Source organism: Schistocerca gregaria, chromosome 1 (genome assembly GCF_023897955.1).
Source record: "Schistocerca gregaria isolate iqSchGreg1 chromosome 1, iqSchGreg1.2, whole genome shotgun sequence".
In the NCBI taxonomy this organism is placed as follows: domain Eukaryota; kingdom Metazoa; phylum Arthropoda; class Insecta; order Orthoptera; family Acrididae; genus Schistocerca; species Schistocerca gregaria.
Genome location: NC_064920.1, coordinates 781,644,289 through 781,660,608, shown reverse-complemented (window position 1 = coordinate 781,660,608; position 16,320 = coordinate 781,644,289). Strand labels below are relative to the sequence as shown.

General features: G+C 41.2%; 1 protein-coding gene across 3 annotated transcripts in view; it reads left to right on the top strand.

The window, feature by feature from the left end:
* The first annotated feature begins 1,276 nt into the window (after positions 1 to 1,276).
* The window catches only part of LOC126268754 (E3 ubiquitin-protein ligase RNF19A-like), a 354,985-nt gene continuing 339,941 nt past the window's right edge, over positions 1,277 to 16,320 (top strand). The window contains exon 1 of one of the 3 annotated variants that reach the window (XM_049973936.1): positions 1,277 to 1,499. The gene's annotated coding sequence lies outside the window, so the exon portion shown is untranslated. Of the gene's footprint in view, positions 1,644 to 16,320 lie in introns of all 3 variants that reach the window. The other 2 variants (XM_049973935.1, XM_049973938.1) reach the window with 2 other exon arrangements.

The following is a 16,320-nucleotide window of genomic DNA, read 5'->3' as shown; positions in this document are numbered from 1 at the left end:
AAAGCAAAGATTTTTGTGAGAAATCTGTTCAGGAAACATCAAACCAGTCTCAGGACTGAAGACCTCAACAACAACAACAACAACAGACTATTTAGCAGGACATTTAAAGTGTCTGTACAATATAGTTGTTCGTATATCACGTCTTTCTGAATTTATCTGTATAATAAACCGTTATCAGTTTCATTTATGGCCTTGCAAATGAGATCCTCAGGATATTTTCTATGGATTTAGCCCATTCTATCAGGGTATTATGTTAGTGGCACGATATGAATCCGAAAGAAATATTTTAAATGAATATATAAAACTTCAGATGCGCATAAAATAACTTTTTAAGCTAATTGTACATGTTTCTATGGCTTCTTATGTCTGCTTCTTGAGTGTTCCTGTCTGCCCTATTTTAATTTATTTTCTGCAAATAACAGATTCAATGTTTTTATGAAAAATGAGGTTCTGTTGACCATCAGTAAATACTGCAAATGTTTTCTGTGAAATGTTTATCCTCTCGCCTTCGAAAGTTTCCTCTAGCTAGAAGGAGATTTGTTTACACGATTTTTTCTTGAAACAGCGCAATTGTCATCCCTTATACTTGGACAGTCAAACACTCTCTAATTATGTACAACATTAACAGAAAAACATACCACCTTATTCAAATAACAAAAGCGCAAATAAGTTTTAAAACTTTTCCCACAGAAAGTGTTCCTAGTCATCCAGTGTTCCTATTCACGCCATTTTAAGGTAACCACTACATAGGGCCTATATATTAATAAGTGTTCTAGTGTCCTATTTTTCCCCGTAAAGATGTAGTATTAACTACACATTACATGTACATGTAGACAAGGCTACGAAAACACACTGAATGGCTGACAATAAACTTTCTATTAGCATTTAACAATGATACAGTGGTGCTTTGCTATGTAACAGCTCTATCTCTACTAATCCTGAACATTTTTGAGTACGTTTGACATGTAATCATTCAGTTATCATCGGACATTATCAATCACAGTGTTTTTGACCGACTAGTAATGATGGCCGCGGTAAATATTTGAGCAAAATTTTCTAATCTCACTCGAAAAATTACTGTACTGAAATCATTACTGCTATCTGTACGTAATATTATAACACCGTTCAGTTTCTCAAGCAGACTTTAATTGGACGCAAGTAAAAGTGATCTAAAACTCTCCTAAAAGGTACAGAAACGATGGGCATGACCTGAGGATGGACCTCTCTCGGTATGCTTGTTGCGAAGAAACGTACAAATAATCATAATGCATTGTACTTTGTATGAACGTCAATAGATGTCGCTAGTGTGCATATTTTGTTTGGTTCAAGCGTCAACTCTACAATCAATGACAAATTGTTGTGTTGCTCACGGGTAAAATGTTCTAGTATACATTCAAGTGACAGATGGGAAGTGAAATGCAGTTCATAATTTGTGACGTGTGCAACGTTGTTTGACTGCAGTCGTAGCTACTGAAGCACGTACCGGCAGCATTTGACAGGTACCTGCATTTTACTCTCACTTCTAAAGGTTCGTATACTGCAGGCTTTAATATTATTTGTTATATACGGTACAAGATTTCCCTCCAACTGAACGATGTGTCAGATATATTGCATTATCTGCTCGACTTTTATTGTAGAATGAAGTAAGTATGTCATTATTATAGAGCAATTCGTGCCATGTGACGGACTGATGAATCACTGATATTGACGGAACGTTTCAAGTAAAAGAAGATAATCTGTCTTACACTTAAAATAGTGTTTCTTGTCTTGTTCATGTTTTATTCAGTAAAACAGAGTAATTTGCGGAGCTGTTTGCGGTACTGTAGCAATATTTCATATGGTCTTTGTCACTAGCAAAATGAATTCCGTATGCATTTTATTTGACCATGTACTATCAAATGAATCAAAGATATATCAAAGTGCTCATTACTTCCGCATCATAGGATTTGCATTAATAGCCTAAAAAATTAAGTTCTGTTTTGACTGCGCGTTAATTCCCTTGTAGCATTGTACAAATATTCTGTTGTTAATTTAAATCGCCTGAGTGAACAAATGACATGATTTCACGAAGAAAACCCAGTTGATTTTTGATTATGTGTAAACCAAAAGAATGTAATTTTCCACATTAGTCATACACAGTAGTGCAGAAGGCCGCTTGCGCACACGCTCCTATTGTGCAGACAGTTGCCCTTCTTGCTGTTAAATATTGTTGACAATTCTGTTGTTAATAATAATATTTTTATTTTTCAATTACAGCAAGAGATATTCGTTTAATGAAGTATAGCCGATTTCTTCGCATTATCTTGACGGAGGTAAATTTTAACCCTCCGATGTTAACATAAAAAAATTAAAAGGTGTTCAATGTTTTGTAAGTTTTTTCACAAACAAAGTGCAGGTCCTGATGTTGCGTTGGCGTATCCGTACTGCAGCAATCGCTTTATGAATAGAGAAGTGCATTTCATATTTGTAATTTTAATTGACAGAAAGCTCGTGTTAAGAATGGAAATTGGTTCCGAAGTTTTTTGGCTTAGGGGTGATTGTGGCATATTGTGTTGAACTCTGCCACGTTAACCAGTTTACATTTTTTTAATTAACTGTAAGTATGAATTGAAGTTCATTAAAAAGTTTATTATATGAAGACGTGTGTTTATCGTGAGCAGTTTCATTAAACACGTTTAGGTGTTCTAGGTTACCATGTATATCATTATATTTTGTTTATTCATTCATTCAGAAATTTTCGTCGTCTCACAATCGTATGATTTATCATCACAATATAGTGACAGCAAATGGTTCAAATGCATCTACCATGTACACATAGAATACATAAGGATTGTCTTACAAGGATAGGACACACAGTTGAGTGTAGCCTTGCTGAAGGAACCAGCCCGCCATTTGCCTGGAATGAATTAGGAAAATCTAAATTAGGATGGCCGGATAGAGCACCATCCGTCCTCCCAAATGTGAGGCCAGTGTCTGCACTGTTGCATTTGGTTGTTAGGTCGCACAATGTTCCTTTGATTCTGCACAACTTAATTACAAAAAAAAAAAAATAGTTTTGCGCTATTGCTTCACATATATCTACACTATACTGCACGTCTGTGGACGCTCAGGTGCATCCAAGTCCAGCGACCTGTTCCTGCTGATACGTTCCATGCAAACTCTTCGGTCCGCCTATAAAGATGCGTCTCCTTTGGTCGGTCTGGAAATCTGATTTAGCATTGCCACATAAGTGAGATGTTGAGCTCAGGAGAATGACAAGACATCAGTATTGGGCACTATAGGTATTGGCACATGTATAAGCACTACATTTTGATTACGTATTGTCGTGACAGGATGATGTGGTTGTCCCCTTTTGTTATTAACTATTCCTGTGAGCTGTCTTAAGTAATCACTAAATATGTGAGGTAATTGATGAGAACAGGAAGATTAATGTGCAGCAGTACTACTATAAACACTGAAAACATATTGTGTGATGGGCTATAGCCATGGTAAACTTGGCACATAGGAATGAACCAGTGTTCCTTTATGCATGGAATATGATAACTAATGTGCTGCGAGTACAAAGCTCTTAAATTTTCAATTTTTTTCTGGCTGTTATTCTACTAAGACTGATGGTAGTGAAGGTTTGTTAATAAAGTTTAAGAAGCTTGTCTTTATTTTGAGAAGAGTTTTTTTCTGGAGCTTGTCAAATTCCTTAATCCATTGTTACCAATGACCATAATGAACCCTGGTGATTTTTTTTCCTACTTACCTTTGTTTGTTTCAGTTGTCATTAATTTTCTGTAATAAATAGTTAACATTTATGCAATACACACTTTTTCATTTGTCCTGTAATTTTTTTTAATCACGGTGCTCAGCCATTTTAGATGCAAGTTCTTGTTTCTTGTCAGATTTTCTTCGATTGCAATGTAATATCATCACATTTTTGTTAATTTATGTGGTTACATTAGATTTAAAATTCTGTGGGGAGGATCATCTACTGTTACTCTTTTAAACTTCCTGGCAGATTAAAACTGTGTGCCGGACTGAGACTCGAACTCGGGGCCTTTGCCTTTAGCGGGCAAGTGCTCTACCAACTGAGCTACCCTAAGCACGACTCACGCCCCGTCCTCACACCTTTACCACTGCCAGTACCTCGTCTCCTACCTTCCAAACTTTACAGAAGCTCTCCTGCAAAACTTGCAGAACTAGCACTCCTGAAAGAAAGGATATTGCAGAGACATGGCTTAGTCACAGCCTGAGGGATGTTTCTAGAAGTTACTCTTTTAGTTTGTCAGTGTCTGCTGTTGCACAGAGGATTACGTCTATCTTCATTTTCTTCAGTCAACTTTCTGGAAACATGGTTTTCCTTTTCAGTTAAATTATCCAGTTTTCATAGTGTAATGTGCCCTTTCTATACCCTCGAAGTGTTTCACAGTATCATCCTTTAATAAAATCTTCTCAATGTACAAGCTGTTTAACTTCGAATAAAACACTCAAGCTTTCGATAGCTGTCTGCACCATTGTCATCAGTTGTTAAAATTATGGACTGCCAGGACTGGCATGGTTTTCTGCTTATATATTTGTAATGGCAGTGGTCTGGCATGGTTTTCTGTTTTGATAGATGTAATGGCAGTGTCGAGAACCTTTCCGAGAGGACTCAACTTACGCATATTAGAAGGCAATTTCATAGGCTCAAGTGTTTTATTCAGAGTTGCTCGGCTTGTAGACTGAGAAGATTTTATTGTTACTTTTTCTACGTTACCTACAGGGAAATTGGAACGACATTTCTTTATAACAGTTATAATATTTTTATTTATTTTTTTTTTTAATGTGGAAGCATCTTATCCCTTTGTAATGGTGCTTATACGGGGTTAAGTTCTGTCTCTTGTTGTGTGCCACAGTTGGCAACTGCTGATACACAGGTCTTTTTGCTCCATGAATATGCACCACATACTTCTTTGATTGTTATATCTACAACTGAAGGCTGCCACAGCTCATTCCCTTTTTAAATATCTTATATATGACTGTGCCTATTCGTTCACTGAATGGTGATGCTTCGAGTTTGTGATATTCAGTTGTGAACTTTCTTTCACTTTACACTGAATATTTTAACTCTGCAGCAACCAGAGCTGGTAGGCATCTTCCTGTCATGAAGGCATTTGTGTCTATGTGCAACCACACACTGAAATTTCAGATTAGAGCAAATTTGCTGAAATAGTTGTACACATCCACAGCTAGCTGTACAGTATGCCCTTTGGGGACAGTGTATCACCTTCACATCACAAAGTGGTATGTAGTGTGTCCAAATGTCTGTCTGTAGATTCTGCATTGTTATAAAGTGTCGCACTTTTTCTCCACTGTGTACCACCACATTTTCTCTCTTCAATTTCAGTTATTGCTTCTGACCCAATCCCCTTGTAATATGATCCTGTATCCAAGGGCAGTCAAGAGAGTTAAATTATGACATCATAAACGTGAAATTGCTAAAGCGCAATAAAATAGGCTAATTAGAGCTGAAAGTGAACATGAAGTCATAAATGCACTTGTCTTTTTTTTAATCCTGTTTCGCGTGCCAGTTGCCCATTGGTTCCATTAGTTCTGTTTGAGCATTGGACAAAAGATAACAATGAGTTCAGCCAGGTTTGGCTTCCACTCAGAACTTCTCAGTGTTGAGGTAAAACGGCTCATTCAGCCATAGTAAATAAATCTCCTTTTGCAATTTTCTGTTTATTAAAAAATACCATATTATAAGTTTGTAAGTAAGTACATTAGTTCAACTATCCTTTCCTATTTGTTTCAGTGGCAGAGTAATATAGATGTCACTTTCCTTCCTGTGTAATGCCAGTGTCTTATTTGTCAGACATTTTGCATTCTATGATACCATTGAGGGTTAATCATTTATTACATCTTAGTTGTTATCACAGTTTGATCCTTAACAGTGCAGACCATTTATTGGAGTTAAGTGGTGGGATTAGATATTCTGTGGCTATGTCCCACCTAGATACTTGTTGATTTTATGTAACCTGTATAGGTGTCATTGCCATGTTACTATACTGAAAGTCTGTTATTTTTAAAGTTTCATGTCAGTTAAAGCGTGAGAGCCATGCAACCCAGCTTTCCCACTTATTCAGATCTCATACTCTGTATACTAACAACAAATTTGTGTTAATGGAGAGATTGCAATCTTTGTCTCTCTCTTAATGTGTCAGCTGAATTACAGACACAGGAATTAAATAAATGGAGTCAATAGATGTGAAATTGATGAAGATGAAATAACATGAAGTGTTAAAAGTGAAAGTTGAAATTGTGTATGAGATCCAGACTGACACAAATATTCATTTGTCATGACATTTATTGTTTCATTTTACATTTGCCTATAGTTTGCCTACACAACCTTGATGTAGAGAATAATTTATTAAACACTTTGGAGGATGCGACTGCTGCCAGATCCTCCTCTTCCTAACCCTCTCACATACAAGAAGCATCTGGTGTGAAAACTTCAGATTCATACAATTTTTTTTCTTCCGATTTACAGGTGCTTTTCTGAGTTTACTACTATGAAACTGAAGTTTAGTAACCATTAGACTATAGAGACAACAGTCACTGACACACTGAACGAAAAACACTCATTTATATTGATTAAAGTCAGCTGATGAATAAGTATTCAAGGCATACTAGTTGTAGACTCTGGAGAAAAGTGTTGTAGAGTCAGGTAATTTAGACAGTGTAGCATTATTCATTTTGCAAGCACTGTTATTGTGTTAAATAGTAGGTTAATAAGTGAGAGTTCCTGCTATATATACAAAGTTTTAGAAATTTATGGTTGAATGGTTCTCGAATTTGTTATGGTAGTTGATGATGAACAGTAACTGCTGAAATTAGAGATCACTCGGTGAAGCTTTAGTACATTTGGGGCTCTGCTGTGAATTGAAATATTTATGTACTTTAATTCTTATGAAGGGAATTGCTGTAACTTAATTAGCAAAAATTAATCATGTTAATGCATTTAAGGCTGACTATACGTACTCAATTTTGTGTAAACACACACATTATGTAAATGATTGTATTGGGATGAATTTTGCAAACAGTTGCTGCCATGCCCTAGTACTACAAAACTGTAGCAAATCACCATGTGATGACACTGTGTCTGACTTGGGTGTTCCTACTAGTATTTCAGCATTGTTCTCTCCACAGTTAAGTCTCACACATTGTGTCGTGTAACTTTCATTAGTGGCATCATGTAGCTTTCATTAGTGGATGCATACTGGACAGGGGCTTTAATCTTCAGTTTTTGTAGGCCGTGCCTAACTTTCAGTGTGGTTTATTGTTAATCGAATGCGTAATGCGCAAAACAATGAGAACATTATTTGTAATTTAAGAGAGAGAGATAAATTCACAATGTAAAAAAGGAAAAGAAACAGAAATCCTTGATACTTTTTCATGTGTCAGTGCACAAGCAATCTAGATACTGTAAAGTGATGCAGTAGAGTGTATAGAACATATACCATATACCATAAACCTGCTGGGTCCTAGACTACATAAGTAGTGGTCTGTATAACACAGCAGTTACAAAATGGGGCTTCGCTTAGTTCCCGTAGAGGCAGGTCCACGTGTATAGCGTTGAGTTAGATCCCATCTATTAGCTGGTGATCCAACAGTTAGATTTTCAGCTATATCTTGATTCATTGGGCCACTCCCCTGTAATGCTTTTTCCAGTGTTCATGCAAGCCAAAGTTCTTATTGGCCACTTCTTATTAACTTGGTGTTTATTTGCAATGTGAAAGTATGTTTCGCGTCTCTGGTGGCTTTGAGCCTGTTGTGTGATTTTTCATAGGCTTGCTGTGGTGATGTGGAGGTATAAATTCACGACAGGCAACCAAATGAGTACTATGGAACACTGTGCTTCACAGGTCACATTTAACCCTTGAGTGGGCGTATGCATTATCACGTTAGTTGGTGTGCAGTATACTTCGTACCACCCCATTACATATCCATTACCTCACTGGAGCCGTATTGAAGGAATATCTCATTTTTAGTATTTTATTATTATTGTCAAATGAAAATCTGTGCTACAAATGATATGCTTCTAATAGAATTATGTGTAGGAGCCCATAGTATATAAAGTCTGCTGACTTCATGAAGTAATGCATTTTTGTTTCATTATTTAAACTGAATGGTTCCTTTTGTTAAGATTCACAATTCCTAACTTTATTATAATAAACAAAAATGCACACAAATAAGTCATTTCATCAAGTCCAGTAAACTTTATTCATCCGGCTTATGTCCAAACATCCAGATGTTAAGACACTCAGATTGGTGCAAAACATTGTATGTACATAGAGTATCAACAAAAACTAAATTTTAGTTTGTGCTATGTGCTGTCATCCAGTAAAACATGCGTAAATGGCAATTAAAAGTAGCACCACAACTAGAGAGCACAGGAAAGGCATATCTATGGTGAGTGGGTGAGTCAGTAGTGTGTGAGGTTGTCGCACCAAAGGTCCCACATGCAAACCCCACTGGTGACAATTTGTTTCAACTGTATCCGTGAAACTGTTATATGGGAGGACATTTTCCTGGCATTTAAAAGGACTTTTGGGAGTTTGTAGCAATGTTCTTTTGGCAGTCTGCTTTCGCTTCGTTAGTTGAAAGTAGCAAACGTATAAAGTGCATTTGTACAGATAGGTGTGGTGTTTCGCTGGACATACGTGACAGAACACACACCGTTTGTGATGAAGTAGCTAGTGCATTTGTAGTTTCCCAGAATAAACATAAACAATTGGAACAGTAGAATAAATCATTGCATTGCATGTGCGGAAGTAGTAATGGTCCCATATAACACTTTCACACATGATACAGTAAAAGAAATTGTCATCATTGGAGTTCGAAATCCAATACCTTTGGCACAATGACCTTACGCTATACCAACACAGTTACGCTTTTCATGTGCTCCGTCGTTCTGTGTTGCTTTAAATTAACGTTTATGCCCGTTCTGTGCGGTGACAGCACATAGTATGAAATAAATCAGAGTTTTGGTTGGTGCTCTATCGACACACAATGTTTGGTACCGATCTGAGTGCCTGACATCTGGAGGTTTGAGTGTTAGACTAATTTTTCGACACTTTTCACACATCTGAGCACTTTTAATGTGTTGCTTGGATACAAAATGCTGACACAGATCACATTTTATTGTGGTCATTATATTCTTTGTCAGTCCACGTCAGGTACTGCCCATGCTTTTTTATTGCGTTCATATTCTTTCATGTCATTCTGTGGACCTCAAGATCACAGAAGGAATGTGATGTTAACGTTTGATGGGGGCCAATGCATATCTACTTGCACTTTAAGATGTAGTTTCATCAGATAGTTTGGAAATAATTGCCCTAGAGTTTTGGGTGTATCCTGGTTGTCAAAGTAGAGAACTTGCAAGTTTATTCCTTCAATATCCACCAGAGAACACCATAAACGGCCATCTCCTTGTATGCGAGCGACAGAACATGTCCCATAGGTGTGGTCCATAGTATCAACACCACCTTCTGTTGCGTTATAGTCCATTACAATATCTGGCAACCCTATAACTTCATCTGTTGCACTATCATCATGCATGACAGAAAGCAAGAAACCTGCTTAGTAATTCTTTGCAACAAAGGAGACAAATATGATAACCTTTCAGTGCCCAAAGAAATAAGATGATACTGCTTGGGAAGGTAGGTATTATTGTTTTTTCTCAGTGTGCTTATGTATTGGTCTGATAGGGACAAAGTGAAAGCATAGTTATTCAAGGTCCATTTCTTTTGGAATCCTCAATCAATGTGTGTCACAAATATCCTGTCAATATATGTAGTCATATTGGAAACATCTTATAGCCTTTGCTTTCCACAGTACACCTCTGTCCCTAGTATTGGCATCACCTAATGTGCAGAGTTTGATGCCATATTTTACTGTTAGGTAAATATTAAACAAAACTGCAACATCCACAGAAAGCCTGAAGTCAGTCATCTATAGTGTAAAATTCAATGAGATTGTAACTCTTTTTGCAGTTAACCACAAACTCATCCAGAACTACATGGATGGGTGCTAATTTCTCATTTATTATTCTGTTGTCTTTAGGAATCTTGTCATGAAAATGTAAACACTAAGCAGGAAGAGACACCTCTTGAAATTCAGCACAGAACAGGTTATTTCCATTTCTGAAGAATCAGAGTACCAGAGTTCAGTGACACTGGAGTGATTTTCTTTCTTGACACCTATCAGGCAAAGTAATTGTAAATGTCTCATCTGGACATTTGCCAAATGTCTCTTTCTCTCGAGTGTAACATAGTTTTCTTTTGTATATGCACTATACATATTTGTGTGTTTCACAATATTTTCAGTGATATTCTAAGATATTACACTTTTGAAAGCAGTAATTCACTTTTAATATCTTTGGTGACAGGTTTTGGTCCAGGAAATAGTTCACGGTGTTCCTTTGTTCTGTTTTGCTTTAAGACTAGATTTCCTCTATCTTACTCTGTTTGTCTCTTCCAATGAAATACGTCCCATTTGCAACCCTACTATTTGTTACCTTCTCTTCACTACTCTTCAGGATCATATTCCGGCTCACATTGTGAATCATGATCGCTATAGACAATGGCTTCATTTTCTCCATCAGATCTGTCATCATCCCCGTCTGAATACTCTTATAGCATCGGAATTCGTATGGGATAGTTTATAAGGTTTGTCTGTTATGACGTTTCTACGTGACTTGAACAATAAAAATGTTTGAATTTTATATTAACACTTCCATACAAAACTCCACGTGAAACAATAGCTATACTGGTGAAAGAAGAAAAGCTGAAAATGAGAAATTTTACTTGCATGACCAGGCGTGCGGTGTATTGTGTACAACAAAGTGACACATTCACTTTTTAAACTTCTCTCAGACCTACTACAGGTGTTCGAAAAAGAGCACAACCCACCGCAGCATCCAAAGCAATAATGAACAAAACTGTTTGCCAAGACCCAAGTTTAGTAGCGCTTAACTTGCAAAAATTAAACTTATTTTGCATTTGGCATACTTTATACTCCAGCGCGCACGTTGGAAGCATAAGGTAGTGTGTAAGACACAAATCTTGATATGAATTCACCCCCCCTCCCCCCCCCCCATCCTGTGTGTGTGTGTGTGTGTGTGTGTGTGTGTGTGTGTGTGTGTGTGTGTGTGTGTGTGAAGAAAGCGGGTAAAAACTGTTGAATCGAAACTCATTGTTGACTTCAGTGTATGATAATATGCAGAAGAGCATGCAATTTTGTTAAAAAGTTCATACTTGTTACTCTAGCTTTGACGGAGATATGAAACGAAGTATAATTTGTTTTATGGAACAGTGTTCTCTAACGACAAAAGAAAGCTGTTGGAAAAGACAGAATATCGTTGGCGTTTTTACATGAAAATAAGGGGCAAGACAGTCGGATGAGGAAGGGCGCCTCCATGGTGCATCGTGTCCGTCGTGCATTGAGATCTTTAGCCCACTTTCTCGTCGTGGCGTTGCAGTCCCACTCATCTTCAGTCTCGTGAGTGAGGTCACCTTCCTGGGCACAGTTTCTTCTACCCACTATGCAGTGTCTTTTTCTGCACCGATAATGACCATGGAATTCTTTGCACCTGATATCCAGCATGGTAGTCAGTCCGTTGTGGTGGGGCCGCCATGTACCCTGTTGGTTGTTGGCCCCTGACTACACAGGGATCACTCTGCTGATGCCTGAGCCATTAACTCCCCACATATGCCATGGAGTAGATAGATGTCACCCTGGGGCATCGGGACTCCCAGCAATGGCCATCCTGGCAAGTGGCCTTTGCTGTGGCTAGGTGGCACTCTTGGGGGGGGGGGGGGGCCGTGGTCAGAGTGGTTGTCATCAGGGTGGATGATGCGCGATAAAGTGTACCACGTGTCATGACTTGCTAGTGATCAAACACCAGGAGTCTCTAAGCTTTCCAAGTCCCATGGGAGGAACGCCAAGCTAAGGATGGCAGCGAACCTTATTTGATCCGGTACCTTGAATGTACAAGAGCTGATGGGGACTCCTTTGTCTAGACGGAGACTCAATTTTTAGTAGAGCATTTAGAGGACAAGTTAGGAGAGATGGACGGCTTATCCAAAATGCGGTTAGGGTTAGTCTCGAGAAAAACAGCATCCTCTGCCAACCCACGGGCATTACTCGCTTGTGACAATCCGGGGGATGTTTCAGTTACCATCACACCTCGTAAGAGCTTAAATATGGTCCAGGGTATTATATTCCAGAGGGACCTTCTTTTGCAGTCTGGTCAAGGTGATGGTCTACTGCTGTGATGTCAAGCTATGTATCCCTCCTCCAATGTGGTGCTTTAAGTGCTGGAAGTTCGGGCATATGTCTTCTCCCTGTACTTCCAGCATCACATGAGATTGTTGACATCCATCCCATACCAACACTCCATGTTCCACACCTCGCATGGATGTCAAGTGCGGAGAGCATTATTCCCCTTGCTCACCAGACTGCAGGATTTTACTGCGAGAAAGGAACATCATGGAATACAAGACCCCAGATCGACTGACCTACACTGAAGCCAAGAGGAAGTTTGAGCATATTCATCCAGTGGGTATGATCTCGTCTTATGCCACCACTACAAGAACAGTTGTAGCCCCATCAGGTCCGCGCATTCCAGTTGGCTCTCAGAGACAAAAGACTACCCCTGCCTCCTTGATACTTGAGGGGGTGGGAGGGGCACTTCCTCCCAGTTGCTCCCATACCACCTACCTCAGGAGCACTGTCCTGCCACCATCATCAGGGACACCAGTCCCCACTTCTCAGCCAGAGAAGCATAAGCCTTCTTCGGTTCCTCTTGCTAGGAAGGGACCCCTTGGGTCTCTCCCTTCCTAGATTTCTGCTAGTGGGAAAGATGATAGCCACCAGTGGCTGAAGTGCTCCAAAGCAGCTGGTCGTAGGGCTTCATGGTCATCCTCAGTCCCAGAGAGACTGAATAAGTGAAGACCTCCCCGCCAGAGAAACCCAAGGATTAGCGAGAGAAATCCAGAAAGAAGACTCCCGAGACCAAGGGAATTTCAGTGGTACCCACACAGCCACTGCCTACAAGCTCTGCGTCTGAGGATGAGGTGAAGATTCTGGCGTCTGCTGAGGACCTGAATCTCGCCAGACCCTCAGACACAATGGATAAAGACTGTTGAGGAAATAAGTCGGTGGCAGCAGGTGGCCCTGAGGTGTAGACTGCATCATTGAGTGTTTCATGCCTTCCCAGTCTCATGATAATGTCAACCTCCAGTGGAATTTGGTTCCACCACCTGCCTGAGCTATAGCAAACGTTAAGTTTTATACCTGCTTTCTGCATTGTCCTTCAGGAAAGCTGGTTCCTGGCAATGCAGACCCATGCCATTCGCGGCTACAGTGGATATTACAAGAACCGTAGCGAATACAATAGTGTGTAGGGTGGAGCTTGCGTTTATGTCCTGAACTCGGTATGTAGTGAACCTGTGCACCTTCAAACCTCTCTTGAAGCTGTGGCTGTCAGGATAAGGACGACGCAGGAAATTACTTCTGCAACATATAACTTCCTCCAGATGGTGCAGTACCCCTGAACGCATTGACTGCGCTGATTGATTAACCCTCTAAACCTTTCCTACTTTTGGGAGATTTTAACGCTCATAACACCTTGAGTGGTGGAACCGTGCTTACTGGCCGCGGCAGAGATGTCGAAGATTTACTGTCACAACTCAGCCTCTGCCTCTTAGATACAGGTGCTCCCAAACATTTCAGTGTGGCATGTGGCGCATATTCGGCCATTGATTTCTCGGTTTGCAGTCCTGGTCTTCTCCCATCTATCCACTGGAGAGCATATGACAACCTGTGTGTTAGTGACCACTTCCCCATCTTTCTGTCACTGCCCCGGCGTCAGGCCCACGGACTCCTGCCCAGATGGGCTTTAACAAGGTAAACTGGGACGTTTTCATGTCTACTGTCACTGTTGAATCTCCCCCACTTGGCAACATCGATGTGGTGGTTGAGCAGGTAACTACAACTATAGTTTCTGGGGCGGAAAACGCGATCCCTCGTTCTTTAGGGTGTCCCCTGCGAAAGACAGTCCCTTGGTGGTCGCCGGAAGTCGCTGAGGCAATTAAGGAACGCCGGCGAACTCTACAGCGGCATAAGTGGCACCCTTCCCTGGAGCACCTCATAGCCTTTAAATGGATCCGTGCTCGCATTCGCCAGCTTATCAAAACATGGAAACAAGAGTGTCGGGAGAGATATGCCTCGACCATTGGGTGCCAAACGTCACCTTCCCAAGTTTGGGCAAAGATCAGACGAGTTTTTGGTTACCAGGCCCCAACAGGAGTTCGTGGTGTTAACATAAATGGCATGTTATCTATCGACGCAAATGCGATTGCCGAGCGCCTCTGCGTCAGAGTATTACCCCCCACCCGACCCCAGCATTTCGCGCGCTCCAACGGCAGATGGAAGGGAAAGTCCTCTCGTTCTCTACACGCCACAGTGAACACTATAACGCCCCATTTACAGATTGAGAACTCTTCAGTGTCCTTGCGCATTGCCCCGACACAGCTCCTGGGCCAGCTCGGATCTCCAGTCAGATGATTGAACATATCTCGTCTGACTACAAGCGGCATCTCCTCATGATCTTCAACCAGACCTGGTGCGATGGCGTCTTTCCATCACACTGGCAGGATAGCACCATCAAAGCAGTGTTCAGTTCAAACCTGCTTGATGTGGATAGCTATTGGCCCATCAGCCTCACCAATGTTCTTTTTAAGCTGCTGGAATGTATGGTGTGTCGGCGGTTGGGTTGGATCCTGGTGTCACGTGGCCTACTGGACCTGTGCCAGGGCGGTTTCCTCCACGGTAGCTCTACTTCATATAATATTGTGTCCCTCGAGTCTGCCATCCGAGCAGCCTTTTCCAGACGCCAACACCTTGTTGCCGCCTTTTTTGATTTATCAAAAGCGTGTGACACCACCTGGCGACATCATGGTTCAAATGGCTCTGAGCACTATGGGACTTAACATCTATGGTCATCAGTCCCCTAGAACTTAGAACTACTTAAACCTAACTAACCTGAGGACATCACACAACACCCAGCCATCACGAGGCAGAGAAAGCGACATCATGTCCTTGCCACATTATACATGTGGGGTCTCTGAGGCCCGCTCTCGATTTTTATCCAGAATTTCCTGTCAGTTTGTACTTTCCATGTCTAAGTTGGTGCCTCCCATAGTTCCCCCCGTATCCAGGAGAATAGGGTCCTGGAGAGCTCTGTATTGAGTATATCTCTATTTTTAGGTGCCATTAATGGTCTAGCAGTAGCTGTAGAGCTGTCCGTCTCACTTTCTCTGTATGCAGACGACTTCTGCATTTCGTACTGCTGCACCAGTACTGGTGTTGCTGAGCGGTTCCTACAGGGAGCCATCCACAAGGCGCAGTCATGGACTAGAGGCCATGGTTTCCAGTTTTCGGCTGCAAAGTCGTATGTTATGCATTTCTGTCGGCGTCTTACCGTTCATCCAGAACCAGAACTTTATCTTAATGACGATCCTCTGATTGTAGTGGATACGTATCGATTTTTAGGACTGGTTTTCGACGCCCGGTTGACTTGGCTTCCTCACCTTCGTCAGCTTAAGCGGAAGTGCTGGCAGCACCTCAATGACCTCTGCTGCAACACCAACTGGGGTGCAGATCGCTCTAATCTGTTGCAGCTTTACAGAACCCTTGTTTAATCCCGTCTTGATCGTGGGAGTCTGGTTTATGGTTCTGCGGCGCCCTCAGCATTGCGTTTACTCGACCCAATGCACCACTGTGGCGCTACATTAGCGACGGGAGCTTGTAGGATGAGTCCAGTGACCTGTGTCTTGGTAGAGGCTGGAGTCCCACCTTTGCTGGACAGGCGTGCACAACTGCTTGCCAGTTACGTTGAACACTTTTGTAGTTCTTCTGCGCATCCGAATTACCATATTTTTTTCCCCACCCACGGCGATTCATCGGCGGCCCAGGCCAGGGCTTACAATTGCAGTTCGCGTCCGGTCCCTTCTATCTGAACTGGAGTCATTGCCTTTGCCACTTATACTCGAGGTCCATTCACGTACACCTCCAAGGTGTACACTTAGGCCGTGGCTTCGCTTGGACCTTTCACACGGCCCGAAGGACTCAGTTCACCCTGCAGCTCTCCACTGTCACTTCCTCTCGATTCTTGACGTGTATCGAGGCCATGAAGTGGTTTACACCGACGGCTCGATGGCAGATGGTCAAGTCGGCTTCGCGGATATCCATGGAGGACATATTGAACAGCAGTCCTTTCCTGAAGGC